The sequence below is a fragment of the Mesoplodon mirus genome (assembly GCF_964341445.2).
Source record: "Mesoplodon mirus genome assembly, chromosome: 6".
Lineage (NCBI taxonomy): Eukaryota > Metazoa > Chordata > Mammalia > Artiodactyla > Ziphiidae > Mesoplodon > Mesoplodon mirus.
In genome coordinates, this window is record NC_138982.1 from 10,154,668 (window position 1) to 10,170,971 (window position 16,304).

The 16,304-nt window shown below is 34.9% G+C and overlaps 1 protein-coding gene across 3 annotated transcripts in view; it reads right to left on the minus strand.

The window, feature by feature from the left end:
- SLC9A9 (solute carrier family 9 member A9) overlaps positions 1–16,304 on the minus strand; it is a 685,122-nt gene that overhangs the window by 656,277 nt on the left and 12,541 nt on the right. For all 3 annotated transcript variants that reach the window (XM_082624526.1, XM_082624525.1, XM_082624524.1), the window contains exons 3-4: positions 6,193–6,287; positions 3,742–3,785 (exon numbers count right to left, since the gene is read on the minus strand). The gene's annotated coding sequence lies outside the window, so the exon portion shown is untranslated. The remainder of the gene's footprint in view (positions 1–3,741; positions 3,786–6,192; positions 6,288–16,304) is intronic.

Here is a 16,304-nt window from a genome sequence, read left to right on the forward strand (position 1 = left end):
TTCAGATAAGGCACAAGTAAACTTCAACTCAGCTCTCTTTCAAAATTTATAGTATAAGCAATATATAATTATGTGTTTACATTAGTGATTAAAATATTGCTAAAAGCTTTTTTAAGAGTTAATTTTAATTAATCATCAAAATACTATTATTGGTCAAATTAGTATGGAAACAGTTGTATTAAACAGCAATAAGGGGCTTCCCTGGTGGCACAGTGGTTGAGAGTCCGCCTGCTGATGCAGGGGACACGGGTTCGTGCCTGGTCCGGGAGGATCCCACATGCCACAGAGCAGCTGGGCCCGTGAGCCATGGCCACTGAGCCTGCGCGTCCGGAGCCTGTGCTCCGCAACGGGAGAGGCCACAGCAGTGAGAGGCCTACGTACCGCAAAAAAACAAACAAACAAAAAACAGCAATAGGATTCATTCCCATTTCTACCTCTGATACCTAGCCCTGTGAATACTGGCTATGGAAGAAACAATACCATATATTGGATGCTGATTTAGACGTAAATAGCCTCCTGAAGAATATGAGAGTGGCACCACTTACTATTACTCCTAGTGATCCACTAGCAAAATTTTTGCTCCCTATACCTGCAACCTTACACTCTGATCTACAGGTCTGAGTTTCAAAGGGAGGAATGCTTCCAACAGGAGACACAGGTAGAACACTATGTGAAGACAGAGAACTGGAGTAATGCATCTCCAAACCAAAGAATGTTAAAAATTGCTGTAAACTACCAGAAGCGAGGAAGAGGCAGGGGAGGATCCCCCTGTATGTTTCAGAGAGAGCATAGCCCTGCAGACACCTTGATTTTGGACTTCTAGCCTCTAGATCTGTGACACAATAGATTTTTGGGTAATTTTTTTAAGCCACCTAGTTTGTGGTACTTTATTATGGCAGTCTTAGAAAAGTGAGACAGCAACTGTTTTAATAAATCTTCTAGATTTAACAGGGCAAGAACTTGTTTAGAAAGATTTACTATTTTCTAGGAACTATTAGCTAAGGGGCTGTGTCTCCTGTCTTTCATAAGCAGTTAAGAAGGAACAAGAAGGTAAATTGAATCACGTAGTACAATCTTTAAGTAAAAAAATATGTTTATGCTCTCCACAATAAAGCACATTTTATTTTTCTCACTTTAAGACAACATTAGGAGATTCTAGGTATGTAATAACATTCCAAGTGGACTTGGAGAACATGAGCTAGTTTTATAAGTAACAGAGGATGATTTAACGTCCAAGGATGTACTTTTAAACTTTACGCAAGCCAAGGGTCTACAAGACAGGAGAGGTCATTTAGGTTGTCCCAACCCCTAGAGCAATATTTGATTTGGGCCAAAGAAGTACAGACACTCCAGATAGATGGGAAAAGGGAAACAGGAAATTTTAAATAATATCAGAAGGAAACTTTTAAAGGAGTATAACATCCATCATTTTGTCAACAGTGATTTGGTTAAGGCTGAGATTTTAGAGTAGTTCAATTGGACTTTGAAATCTAAAATGTGGTGTTATTTTACTGTTCAAAACACATTTTAATACATTGATATAATTCAGCACTTTATCACTAGTTAACAACCACCAGAAAATCTGAAAAAAAATCTATAAATATCATAGTCAGAAATTCTTTAGAACTTTAAGAGAAAAAACAGAAAATTCCATTTTGTGAGAAAGAAAATCATGGCATCTGAGTTAAAGGAGAGATTCGAAAAGTGGTTCCAGAAGATAGTAACAAGAAAGATATATTCAGTAACAAAAGTGGTAACCAGAAGCTAGCAACAACTTTTTAGTTAAAAGATCATGAAAAGGCTGCTGGAAGAACCAAAAATCATAACCATATGTCAAGAGTAAGTACACAACATAAAAAAAGAAATTATTTAGACAAAGGGACATGCTAGGAATTAGATCATTCTCATCAAATGGTTAGACTGACTTGAAAATATTAATAGTTGGACAAAGCTTTGATGATTTAGAACTTTACATGGTGGAAAGTATGTGAATAAAAATGGGTTTTATACATATGGTTACCAAAGGGGAAAGGCGGGGGAGGGATGAATTGGGTATTTGGCATTAAGAGATGCACACTACTATATATAAAACTGATAAACAACAATGGCCTACTGTAGAGCACACAGAACTATATTCAATATTCTGTAATAACCTATCATGGAAAAGAATCTGTATATTATATATGTATAACTGTATAACTGAATCATTTTGCTGTACACCTGAAGCACTGTAAATCAGCTATAGTTCCATTAAAAACAATGGTTTTTATATTGCACTTCCCAGCAATATTTCAACATTACCTTTCCCTTGAAGCTTAAGGATATCTGATAGTTGGGATTTGAGCAGACCAAGGCCCCAGAACTAGGAAATCACCCCCAGAGATGCTATCTTCTGGTGTGGAGGACCATATTTTCTAGAGGAATAAGTATAAACTATCATCTTTATATATTTATATTTAGAAAAGAGTAAATTAGTTCAAGCCACCTACTATGACCCTCTCAGAATTTTATGTTGGATCTTTTGCTTTTAGCTGGCTAAGAGAAAAAGTGAGAAGGCTGCATGAAACATTTTGCTGTCAACCCTGGAAGTGGATGTATCCCATCTACCACACTACTTTGTCTAGAATCGAGTCATATTCATATTGCAGCTTGGGCCGGGAAAGGCAGTCTTCCTATGTGGAAGGAGAAGTGGGATTGATAAGCACCTAGCAAAAAAAATTTCTGCAAAAAAAATTGACACATACAAACATACACAAGTATCTCCTATTTTCATTTTGTTGGCATTTGCAGGTATGTCTGTGCCCAACTATTAATTTTCAGCCTTTCTGGATTAGATTGGTTTTAGATGAATCTCTTGAATCTACAGTTTATACTTGGGTTTAGCTCTATGATTTGACCTAAGAGATTCCTCTTTCACTAGCTGAGTTTATTTTATTTAAATTTATTGATCTGATAGATATGTTTGTTCTTAGTTTTGTCAAATTGTTTTGTATTCTTCTTTTAACTTTTTTTAATGTTTACTATAAGGTTATCTTTTCTCTTTGGTTTAGTTTTAAGCTTATTTTCTTCCTAAAATTTCAATGGTTTTCTTTTTAAAATTAATATAATCTATCCTCTAATTTTTTAGGCTTGAAAACTCTGTTTGTTGGCTTTAAACATGTATAATAATTTGGTTTTGTATTAAATTTTTCTGATGTTCTTTCTTTTCCTGAGGAAAACGTAAATAATGTTGCATCATCTTCTAGCACTGATTGTAACTGGGATGAATTTCTATATAATTTTCTCTTTATTTTTGGAATAAGGTAAATGTTTAGGCTATTTATTGACATTGACTTATTTGTGTAAATGTGTTCTACAACAAGATGTTGTTGAAACTGTTAAATAGTTTTCCAAAGTGTTGTACTATTTCACAATCCCACCAGCAATGTATGAGTTTCTCTTGCTTCACATCCTTGCCAACTCTTGTTATTTCTAGTTATTTTAATCTTAGCCATGTGAAATGATGTGTAGTAGTAACTCATTTGCATTTAAGTTTGTATTTTTCTGACAACTATTGATAGTGAGCATTCTTTCATGTGTTTGTTGACTACCTATATTTTTACATATTTATGTAATATATATAGTTTTATATAAAGTATAATTATAATATAAATATATATGTGTATTATACATGTATAATTATACACACATATATATGTATGTAATTTGATAGATATAACATTTTCTCCCAATATGGCTTACCTTTTCATTTTCTTAATCATGTGTTTTAAAGAGCAGAGGTTATCCTGAAAAAGAAGAATAAAGTGGGAGGCATCACTTCCTGATTTCAAGCTATATTATAAAGCTAAAGTAAGTAAACAGTATGATACTGGCATGAAAACAGACACATTGACCAAGGGAACAGAATCAAGAACCTAGAAACATAATAAATCCACACATATATGGTCAACAAATATTTGACAAGGGAGCCAAGAATACTCAATGGAGATGACAGTCTCTTCAATAAATATCGCAGGGAAAATTGAATATTTCTAAGAATGAAATTATACCCCTATCTTATACCTCTCACAAAAATTAACTCAAAATGGATGAAGGACTTCAAAATGAGACCAGAAGCCATAAAACTTCTAGAAGAAAACATAAGAAAAAAATTCCTCGACATAGGTCTTGGCAGTAATTTTTTGGATATGACATTTAAAGCACAAGCAACAAAATCAAAGATAAACAAGTAGGGCTACATCACTACAAAGCTTCTGTACAGCAAAAGAAATGATCAACAAAGTAAAAGGACAACCTACAGAATGGGGAAAAGTATTTGCAAACTGTATATTTGATAAGGGGCTAATATCCAAAAAATATAAAGAACTCATAAAACTCAATAGTAAAAAAAGCAAATAATCCAATTAAAAATGGGCCAAAGACCTGAATAGACATTTTCCCAAAGAAGATATACAAATGGCCAACAGGTACATGGAAAGGTGCTCAACATCACTAATCATCAGGGAAATGCAAATCAAAACCACAATGAGATAGCACATCATGCCTGTTAGAATGGCTATCATCAAAAAGATAAAAGATAAATGCTAGTGAGGATGTAGAGAAAAGGGAACCCCCGCGCACTACTGGAGGAATTGTAAATTGGTACAGCCACTATGGAAAGCAGTATAGTTTTCTCAAAAAATTAAAAATAGAGCTATCATATGATCTAGCGATTCCACTTCTGGAAATATATCTGAAGGAAATGAAAATGCTAATTCTAAAAGATACACGCACCCCAATGTTCATAGCAACATTATTTACAATAGTTAAGACATGAAAACAACCAAAGTGGCCACTGACAGATGAATGGGTAAAGAAGTTATGATATATATATATATACACATATATCACCATATATATATATGTATATGATAGAATATTATTCAGCCATAAAAAGAAGGAAATCCTGCCATTTGTGACAACATGGATGGACTTTGAGGCATTTATGTTAAGTGAAATAAGTCAGACAGACAGAGAAAGACAAATACTGTATGATCTCGCTTATATGTGGAGCCAAAAACAAAAACAAAAAACAAATTCATAGTAAAAGAGATCAGATTTATGGTTACCAGAGGTGGGGCTGTGAAGGTAATTGGATAAACAAGTAATAGGGATGTAATATACAACATGATGACTATAGTTAACACTGCTCTGTGGCACATTTGAAAGTTGTTGAGAGAGTAAATCCTAAGAATTCTCATCACACACACACACACACACACACACACACAATTTTTCTTTTTTTTTTGTATCTATATGAGATGATGGATGTTAACTAAATTCATTGCAGTAATCATTTCACAAATATGTAAGTCAAATCGTTATGCTGTACACCTTAAACTTATGTGGTGCTGTATGTCAATTATATATCAATAAAACTGGAAAAATATAACAAAGATACTATTGCAAAATCTAAAAATAACTCATTTATTAAAACCACTCCAAAAGGAACCAAGACTGTGACTGTGTCATAACAAAACACATAGTAATACAGGTTTACACCTAGAAAATGGATAATAAAACAACCCTGGGCTTCCCTGGTGGCGCAGTGGTTGAGATTCTGCCTGCCAGTGCAGGGGACGCGGGCTCGATCCCTGGTCCGGGAAGATCCCGCATGCCACGGAGCAGCTAGGCCCGTGCGCCACAGTTACTGAGCCTGTGCTCTAGAACCAGCGAGCCACAACTACTGAGACCGCATGACACAACTACTGAAGCCCACATGCCTGGAGCCTGTGCTCTGCAGCAGGAGAGGCCACAACAATGAGAAGCCCACTCACTGCAATGAAGACCCAACGCAGCCAAAAATAAATAAATAAAATAAATTTATTAAAAAAAAATAAAAAAAACAACCCTGAGTGGGAAGCACAGGAGAAAAGAAGAGGGGCAGTTATCACCATGAGATCTTTTGGCACCTCTACATGTCCTTCAAGCAAGAAAAAACATCAAGCAAGGAAAAACAATTAAGTAAGGATAAACTGGGTGAGCACTGTAAACCAACAGCTAATAATTAAGAAGAAACTGGAAAAGAGAAAAGGAGTAGGAAAGTCAGAATCATAGAATAAATGTTAAAAAAAGAATATTAGTAGATTTTAAACTAGTCTTAAAACATATAGCTGCTCTCACATTCTACCCTGGGATGAAGTGTGGTCTTACCCTGCCAAATAGAGTTTTAAAAGCTGCAGTAATTTCCCGGCATGAAGAATTACTTCAGGATGTTAACGGAGTCAGGATGCTCTCCTCGTTAGTACCTGCAATTTATATTCAGACAATTAGATCTCAGAATCCACATGCCCACTCTCTCAATAACCTCTGTAACCAGTTCTCCAGTTACTTCAGTTCCTTACCTCATAAAATATATTTTATATATTTTATTAAATAATTTGTTAAACTATAAAATTTACAATAAAAGCATTTTTAAAAAAGTTTTCAACTTTGATAAAATAAATTTAGCCTATTTTTTTTTTTTTTTGGCCACACCTTGCATCTTGTGGGATTTTAGTTCCCCAACCAGGGATTGAACCTGGAGCCACAGCTGTGAAAGCACCGAGTACTAACCACTGGACCACCAGGGAATTTCCCAAATTTATCATTGTTTTTGATTTCATGATGAGAACTTTTGGTGTTTTATCTCAAAAACATTTTTCTACTCCAGTTCTGTGAAGATTTTCTCCTAAGTTTACTTCCAGAAGTTCTATGATGTTTTAGCTTTTATGTTTAGATGACCCATTTCAAATTAAGTGTCTGTAGTTTTTGAAAATTAAATCAATCTTGCATTTCTAGAATAAGTTCCACTTAGTTATGATATATTATTTTTATATATTGCTGAATTTATAATATTTTGATAAGAATTTTTGAATCTATGTTCCTAAGGGATATTGGTCTGTAGTTCTGTTTACTTAACAATGTCTCTGTCTGGTTTTAGGTTATTAGGATAATGTTGGCATCATAAAATGAATTGGATATTGGTAATAGTTTCATTACCACTATTTTCTGAAGGAGACTGTATAAGATTAGTGATGTTTTCCTTTTAATATTTGTTTTAATCTACCAGTCCAACCATGTGGGACTGCTGTTTCCTTTGTAAAAGGGAAGTTTTAAAATAATCAATTTCATTTTCTTAAATAGGAGACTTACATGTTTTTTTCCCCCCATGCCAGTTTTAATTTGGCCTTTCAGGAGTATTCTATTTTATCTAAGTAGTCATAGTTTTTAACAAAATATGTCTTTACTATTCTTTTAATGTATGTAGGCTCCATAGCGTTTTCTCCTCTTTTATTCCGGTCTTTGGCAATTTTTGTTTTTCATTTTTTCCCGATCAGTCTAGCAAGAGGTTTATCAATTTTATTGATCCTTTCAAAGAACTAGCTCTTTGTTCAACTGATTTTCTCTGTCGTTTATTTTCCATTTAATTTATTATTCTATTCCTTATTTCATTCCTCCTACTTACAGTGGGTTTAATTTTTTGTCTGTTTGTTTTACTTTTTAAAATAGAAGCTTAGGGCTTCTCTGGTGGTGCAGTGGTTGAGAGTCCGCCTGCTGATGCAGGCGACATGGGTTCGTGCCCCGGTCCGGAAGATCCCACATGCCATGGAGCAACTAGGCCCATGAGCCATGGCCGCTGAGCCTGTGCATCCGGAGCCTGTGCTCTGCAACGGGAGAGGCCACAACAGTGAGAGGCCCACGTACCGCAAAAAAAAAAAAAATTAATAAAATAAAATAGAAGCTTAGATCATTGGTTTTAGATCATTGGTTTTTAAATGTTTCCTCTTTTCTAATATCAGCACTTAAAGCTATAAATTTCCCTGTAAGTTACTGTAGTTGCACCCTACAAATTTCGATGTGTTATTTTCATTATAGTTCAAAAATAATATTTCATTCAGTTCAACATTTTTTCTAATTTACCATGTTATTTATTCATTGACCAATGGGGTATGTAGAACTGTGTAATTTAATTCTAAAATATTTAGAGATTTATTTCAAGATAAATGTTGTCATTGTTTTCTAAATTAATTTCGTGTGGTCACAGAATACATGCTGTATGACTTTGATTATTTTACATTTATTGGAACTTCTTTTATGACTCAACATATGATCTATCTTGATGAATATTTCCTGCCCATTCAAAAATAAGATGTATTCTGTGTTGGGTGTAGTTTTCTGTAATTTCAGTTAGGACAGTCAGGGTGCTATTGTTATTCATGTTTTCTATAATCTTAGAGAAATTTTCTGTCAACCTATTTTATGAATTACTAAACTGTGTTGAAATCTTCAACAACATTTATGGATTAATTTATTTTTCCTTTCAATTCTCTTAGTTTTTGCTTCTTGCATTTAGAAGCTCATTATTAGGCACATACACATTTAGAATTATGTCCTCTTGATTAAATGATCCTTTAATTATTATGAGATGACATTCTTCACTTTGGTAATATTGTTTGACCTGAAATTGATTTTGTCCTATATTAATATAGCCACTTTATCTTTTTTATGACTAAAGACCTATAATTGTCTTTATATTTAAAGTGATTATTGTGGACACCATAAAGTTTGGCCTTGCCTTTTTATCCAGTCTGAAAATCTCTACCTTTTAATTGGACTGTAAGAATATTTGTGTAGATCCACATTTCCATCTAAATTTTTATTTAGCCAAAAATAACTTCCTTTATTTTTGTAGTGCTTGTAGTGCTGGACTGTTAATGATATATTTTTCTTCGCTTTGTCTGAAAATGTCTTTATTTTTGCCTTTATTTTTGAAGGATATTTTAACTAGATATGGAATCTGATCAATAGTTTTCTTTTTCTTTCATTATTTTGAAGATGTTTCTCCATTGCCCTCCAGCTGATATTGTTTCTAATGAGAAGTCAATTTTAACTCTTATTAATTCCAAAGCATGGAAAATGCCCCCCCTTCTTTAATCTTTGGTTCATTAAAATTTTTCTCTTTATCACTGATTTTCAACAATTTGATTTTATGTCCCTTGGTATGGTTTCTTGTGTTTGCTCTACTTGGGACTTATTGAGCTCCATGGGATTGTGAGTTTATAATTTTCTTAAAATTTGAAAAAAATACTTGACTGTTATTTCATCAAAAAAATTTCTGCTCCCCTCATTTGGAACACCATTTGTACTTAAGTTGGATCACTTGATATAGTCCCATAGCTCACAGAGTGAATGTTCATTTATATTCAACCCTTTTGCTCTCTGTTTTAAACAATTGTTAATTGCTATATCTTTAAGTTCATTGATTCTTTATTTTACACTGGACAATCTGCCATTAAGCCCATTTATTGTTTCCTGTTTTTTTTTTTTTTTCTTTCATTTTGGATATATTTTTCAGGTCTCAAAGTTCATTTTAGTTCTCTTTTCATAACTTTCTTTCCTCATTATAATTCCTTAAAAATATTTCTAATTGCTATTTTAAAGAATGTGTCTGCTAATATCATTATTTTATTTATGGGTTTGTTTCTATTAACTAATTGCATTCCTAGTTATTAGCTGCTTTTTCCTGCATGTCTAGTAATTTTTGATTCAATGCTGAATATGATAATTTTCATGTTGTTGAGTCTGGATTTTTAGTTTTCCTCTAAAGAATGCTGACTTTTTTGTGTAACACAATTATTCATCCCTTTGAGGTTGTTTAAAAAGTTTTGTTTGTGAGGTGCTAGACTAGCCTTAATGTGGATGTAATTTAGCCTTGTTACTAAGGTAGTACCCTTTTGGGGTCTCTGCTGAATGCCTGGACCGTTCACTAATGTTACTACACTTTGGCTGGTCTGAACTCAAATATATCCCAGGTCTGTCTATGCTCTACCGTCCTGCTTTTCATTCTGGAAAGTGCCTCCAGTTAGAAAGGTAGAATGATTGCTGGACTCACTTAAGTGCTTTCCCTTCTCTTTAGGATCACAGCCTTGTGTTGCCTGTTTTCTGAAGTCTGAAAACAGTTGTTTCCTATACTTTGTCCAGTTTTTTAGTTGTATGCCAGTCTAGTACTTTTTACTTACTTTCCTTTTTGTATTTTTATTGTAAAATAAAATAAAATTACAGAAAAAAAACACAAAAGAAAATGAATCTTAATGAATTATTATAAGGTTAAATACCTGCTATGGTCTGAATTTTTGTGTCCCCCCAAAATTCATATGTTAAAACCCTAATCACCAAAGGTGATAGTATTAGTAGGTGGGGCCTTTGGGAGGTGCTTCAGTCATGAGGGTGGAACCCTCACAAATGGGACTGTGCCTTATAAAAGAGGCAAAAGAGAGCTCCCTAGCCCTTTCTTCCTACTGAGAATACAAGAAAAATTCTGTGACCTGGAAGAAGGCCCTCATCCAGCCATGCCAGTGCTGTGATCATAGAATTCTGGCCTCTAATACAGTGAGAAATAAACTTCTGTTGTTCATAAGCTACCCAGTTGTGGTATTTTGTTATAGCAGCCCAAACAGTCTAAGACTATACCTTTGTAACTACCGCTCTGGCCAAGAAACAGAAATTGACTAGCCATCCTAGAAGATTCTCTGTGTGCTCTTTTCCTTTCACAGCCCCCTCCCACCCATATCGACTTTCCCAACTTTTATAATACTCACTTCCTTGGAGTTTTTATGGTTTTCAATCACTGAAGTGGGCACCCTTAGACCCTTACCCATTTTTGTTAAGTTGAATTGTCTTGTAAGTCTCTTTTTATATACAGGTGTTCCCTTCATCCCTTTCTATTCTTTACTATTTATCTGTTGAAGAACTGAGCTGTTTGTCCTGTCCAGTTTCTCACAGTATGAATTTTGCTGTTTACGTATTCATGGTGTAATTCAAATATTCTATTTTTTCTATTTCTTGCAAACTGTCTTCGGGATCCAGTAGCTTGATAAAACTACCTTTTTATCCCTTTGGTAAGACTATAATTTTCATCTGAAGGCACTTATAGCTTGTTTTCACTCAGTTTTGATGTGTGCAGCCATTTGTGTTCAATGCCTAGATTCATTAATTCATTGGTGCTTGTGAAATAGTGATAGCCTAATGTTTTTATTAGTTGAAATAAGTTTATAAGAAGACACAAACTTATTTATTATTTACCAAGTGGTATGGTTCACTTAGGTAGGGTGACACGAATGCTTGCTGTTTTCCTTTCATTTGTTTTTAAGATAATGATTTGCGACTATAATAGTTTCCTATGGCTGCTGTAACAAATTACCACAAACTTGATGCTTTAAAACAACATATATTTGTTCCCTTACAATGCTGGAGGCCAGAAGTCTGAAATGAGTATTATGGGGCTAAGATCAAGGTTTCAGCGGGGCCACACTCACTTCAAAGACTCTAGGTGAGAATCCCATGTCCAGGTGCTTCCTCCATCTTCTCTCTTTGACAATGTTTCCATCATATGGCCTTCTTATTTTCTGTCTGTAGTCAAATCTCCTTCTCCCTCATAAGAATACTTGTGATTATGTTTAAGACCTGGATAATTGAGGATAATCTCCCCATCTAACTATTCTTTTTTTAAAAAATATTTATTTGTTTATTTGGTTGTGCTGGGTCTTTAGTTGAGGAAGGCAGGCTCCTTAGTTGTGGCTCAAGGGCTCCTTAGTTGCGGCATGCATGTGGGATCTAGTTTCCTGACCAGGAATCGAACCCAGGTCCCCTAGATTGGGAGCGCGGAGCCCTAACCAGTGTGCCACCAGGGAAGTCCCACCATCTAACTATTCTTAATCATATCTGCAAAGACCCTTTTTCCACATACAGTAAAAATTGTATATCTCTGGAGGCCTACCACAGTGACCAATGCAATCTTTAAAAAATATTATTTAATATTATTATGAACTCACAAGTTTAAACATATCTGATTGGCTTCAATCTATTGTAATTTTTATACAAACTATGGCCAATTAGAGCCTCAATTTGACTTCTGAATCCTTGTGACATGACCTTTGTAATTTCTGATTGTTTTTCTGCTATATAATACTTCAAGATGTTCTAGTATATTTTCTGCTGTACACCTGGAATCAATCATATCTTGAAGAAGCCTTTATGGTTTCCTTCAAAAGAAAATGATATGTCAAAAGAATATTCTGGAAGCTAGGGTTGCTATTTGCTACTGGTTGGTGATTTTTTTTTTTCTAGGATTTTTCAAATTCAGGACTACAGGGTTTTTAATTAACCTTTTTTATTTTACATCTTTCTTTTCACACTGAGAATCCTCATTCTCAAGGTCACAAGTAATGATAGATTTAGAATATATCACAATTGCTCATTTGTTTTATCCTTGTTTTTTATCCCATATTTAAGTATCTTAAATATGTTGTCCCATTTCTTCCTGCATAAAGCATTGCTGTTAAAAAATCTGATAATTTTGATGCCCTTCTGAACTATGTACTCTTTTGCCTAGATTCCCAATGATTTTTCTTTCTTTTCCTTTAAAGTCCAATACCTTTACTAGAATATTTCTTGGTCTTAGTTCTTCTGAATATTCTCATGTAAAAGTGTGCTCTTTTAATGTATATTTCACAGTAATATTTTTCAGCAAGTTTTTAATATTTGTTCTATTCCCTAGATGTTCTTGTTTCTTTTTTTAGGGACTCCTATATCTATATGTTGAATCTTCTTTTTATAGCTTCAATATTTGTCATTTTCCCTCAAATCTTTTTTTCTTTCATTTTTTTTTAAACTCCCTCCCTTTAATTTACTATTTCTTGTAAGGCATTATTTGTTGTATTTGTCTCTGTGTGTGTGTATGTGTGTGTGTTAAGTATTTTTCTTCTAATTTATTCTTCAGTTCTGAAATATTTTTTCTTTTTTTCTTTTTTGAGCTTTATTAGCTAATTTCTGAGTTTTTCTAATTCTAATTTTTGTTTTCATATCTTGTATCTTTTCATTAAGCAACATTAAGTCTCTTAGCTCATTTTGAAATGGTATGTTTCAGTTTGCATACACGTTGAGCATGTCTTTCTAGTATGTTTTCTTTGCCTGCAGGGTTATTCTGTTTCTTATTGTCATCTTTTCTTATAGTTACTTGTATGTTATTTGACTTCAATAGTTTTCCAATGTTCATTTTTACATGGATTTAATTTGCATAGCTTCTTAGATTTGGTTCATATAGCTTTTCTAACTTCTCATGAGCTCCCTTTTCTATAGTTTGCTATATTAGTAAAGCTATAAGTGCTTGCTTGGTGCAGTTACCAGCTCCGTTTCCTTCTCCCTTTTCTCTGGATCTTCTTTTTCCTTTGTCTTAGTTGTTCCCATGCTGAACAATTTTGTGTCATCCCAGCAGTTTCTCTTCAGTGTGAGACCTTGTACTTGAAGCGAGCCCTGGTCTCAGTTATGAGAATTTATGGGAATGAACCAACTCTAAGACTTAGGTCTGATTACTGGAATATGCTACACCTCTCCCAGTTTTAGCTGCTGTTCTCAAATTGAATTGCCATGATTTCCAGGGAATAACTTTTAGTTTATGTGGGGTTTTTCTGTTCTCAGCTCCGTCAGATGTCCCTTGGCTTCACACTGCTTTCCCCTACATAGACATTGATAAGACACAGGTCTTACGACTATTGTCCCACCTGCTTGTATTCTGGGGTTTGTGAGGAGAGCCAGCCTGTTGTTTGTTTGTTTTTGGCTTTGTTATCTAGTTGCAATCTCTTTTTATGTGGGGATTCAAAAGATCTCAAACATATGCTACCACCTCTATTACCATCCTCTCAGAATCTCACACAGTTATTTAAGTGAGATGACTTAATATAAAAAAGTTATTTAGATGTTAAAGAACCAAAAGGCATAAAAAGAACTCTTGAATATCACAGAGCTAGAAACTGCAGGAAGCAACTACCATATCTAGATCTGGGAAACCGAAGAATGTTTATTACTTGGCTGGTGCTGGCATTTCTGAGTTCAGATGAGGGGACTCATGGAGTTGGGATCCAGCTCTAAGAGAAGCTGGAGCAACATTCGTGTTGGTTTCCCTGAGGGGACATAATCAGCATGATATTTGAAAGACTGCAAACTACAGTCAACTGCTGATGCTGAAAGGAAATGTTAGTGTCAGAGTGAAGCTTTATTGGGGTGATGCTAATAGGAACAGGAAGAAAATAGTAAGAAAAAGAAGAGTTTCTTTCCTCCTCCTTCTGTCCTGTGATCACCCTATACTTCTCCCTATTGCCAGAGGTTAACAGGGAGCAAGCTGACAAACCAGAAGTGCAATTTCCAGAGTTCTAACTCCAGCATCACAAAGCAAAATATAGAAGGGTCAATTTGAAGCTGAGAGATAATACCTTAAAACCTGGCTTATAACTGTTATAGTTTTGTAAACTGTGACTTTTATCACTGCATAATCTTTAATACTTTTAACCTTTTTATTTGATCTGAATGTTGCCTTTCCTCCATTTATTTTGTATGCAGTTGCTTATCTCTTTTCCTATTTTTTATTTCCAATATTTCTTCACTGCTTTAAGTGTGTGTGTGTGTTTGTGTGTGTGTGTGTGTGTTTAGGAATACATTGATAGGTTTTGTTTTTATCAGCTAAATCTGAGAATCTGTTTTACACAATGGGGAATTTAAACATTTGTTATGATTTATTCCTTTCACCTTATACTTTGCATTTGTATTTATTTTTTATTTTATTTTTTTTGCGGTACGGGGGCCTCTCACTGTTGTGGCCTCTCCCATTGCAGAGCACAGGCTCCGGATGCGCAGGCTCAGCGGCCATGGCTCACGGGCCCAGCCGCTCCGTGGCATGTGGGATCTTCTGGACCGGGGCACGAACCCGTGTCCCCTGCATCGGCAGGCGGACTCTCAACCACTGTGCCACCAGGGAAGCCCTGTTTGCTTTTTTAAACATTTTCCTTTTTCCTTCTAAATATTTCCCTTACTAGTTCCCTCTCTGATCATTACTGTTACTTATCTTTTTCCTCTTTATAATTAGCAAATTTTATTACACTTTTCCATTCAACTGGTGATTATCATTTTCATATACTCAAAATGAAACCCATACGAAAGGATTATATGAAAATAAGAAACCAATGAATTCTGTTTTTAGGTGCTCTGCTCCTTCACTGGATGAGTCCTTTAGAATACTTTCACGTCCCCTCTCCCCACCCCCAAACTGCTAGGATTAATTAGCATATTTTATTGATAATTACCTTTAGTCAGTCTATTATCAGGGATTCCTCATATATGCCACTTCTATTTCAAGAATCAACAGTCTGTACTCATATTATACATACTCAGCCTGCATCTCTGTTTAGATTTCTCTTCAGGTAACAAATGTGTCAGAGCTCATCACTCTTTCATCTAGTCCATCTTCCCATGTCTTAAGGGCTGTATTTTCTTTCATTTGTTTGCTGTTTGATTACAGTCCTTTCCTTTACTATTTCTTCAGTTGTACTACTGAGTGATATATTCTACCAATCCTCGCATATTTCCAAACAACTTCCTTTGAAATTGACAATTAAATGATATCTTAGTTATATTAGAGTTATTGGGTCATAGTCCTTTTTCTCAATATAAATGATACTAAATTTTCCTCTTGCTTCTCATATTGTAAGTAAAAGGTGGTCTGATTATTTTTCCTTCATGATTTATTCTTTTACCAAGGAAGACAGACTTTTTTCTTTATCCTTGGAACTTAGAAATTTAAGATTATTTCTAATATGTCCATAACAAGATAGTATTAAAAGTCAGCATGTGAATAAAGGAAGTTGAAACCTCAACAAAATGACAGGTCCTTAAGATATTAATGAATAGATTCTATGACCCTTTCTAATTGCATGATATTAGCATATCTTTCACGTAGTCATTTTTCTTTTTTTTTTTGGTGGTACGCAGGCCTCTCGCTGTTGTGGCCTCTCCCGTTGCAGAGCACAGGCTCCGGACGAACAGGCTCAGTGGCCATGGCTCACGGGCCCAGCCGCTCTGCGGCATGTGGGATCCTCCCGGACCGGGGCACGAACCCGAGTCCCCTGCATCGGCAGGCAGACTCTCAACCACTGCGCCACCAGGGAAGCCCTCACATAGTCATTTTTGTTTGCTAATTTGTGACTGATGATATTTCCTTTCTCATTGTCACTGAGGTCCTTTCTTCCCTTTTGCCTATAATGCAATTCTTGGAATTGGGCTTTCATTGTACTGCTGTGTAATATAAACCATGATAATTTTGATGTATTAAGACATTAGTTATGGTTGCTTTGCTATAGCTGATGGGAACTCCCCTCCTTTTCTGCAATGTCATTCTTAGTAAACAACAAAGTCTTATTTAAAATTTGGAGTCTATGGTCTTATTTTCCACAACA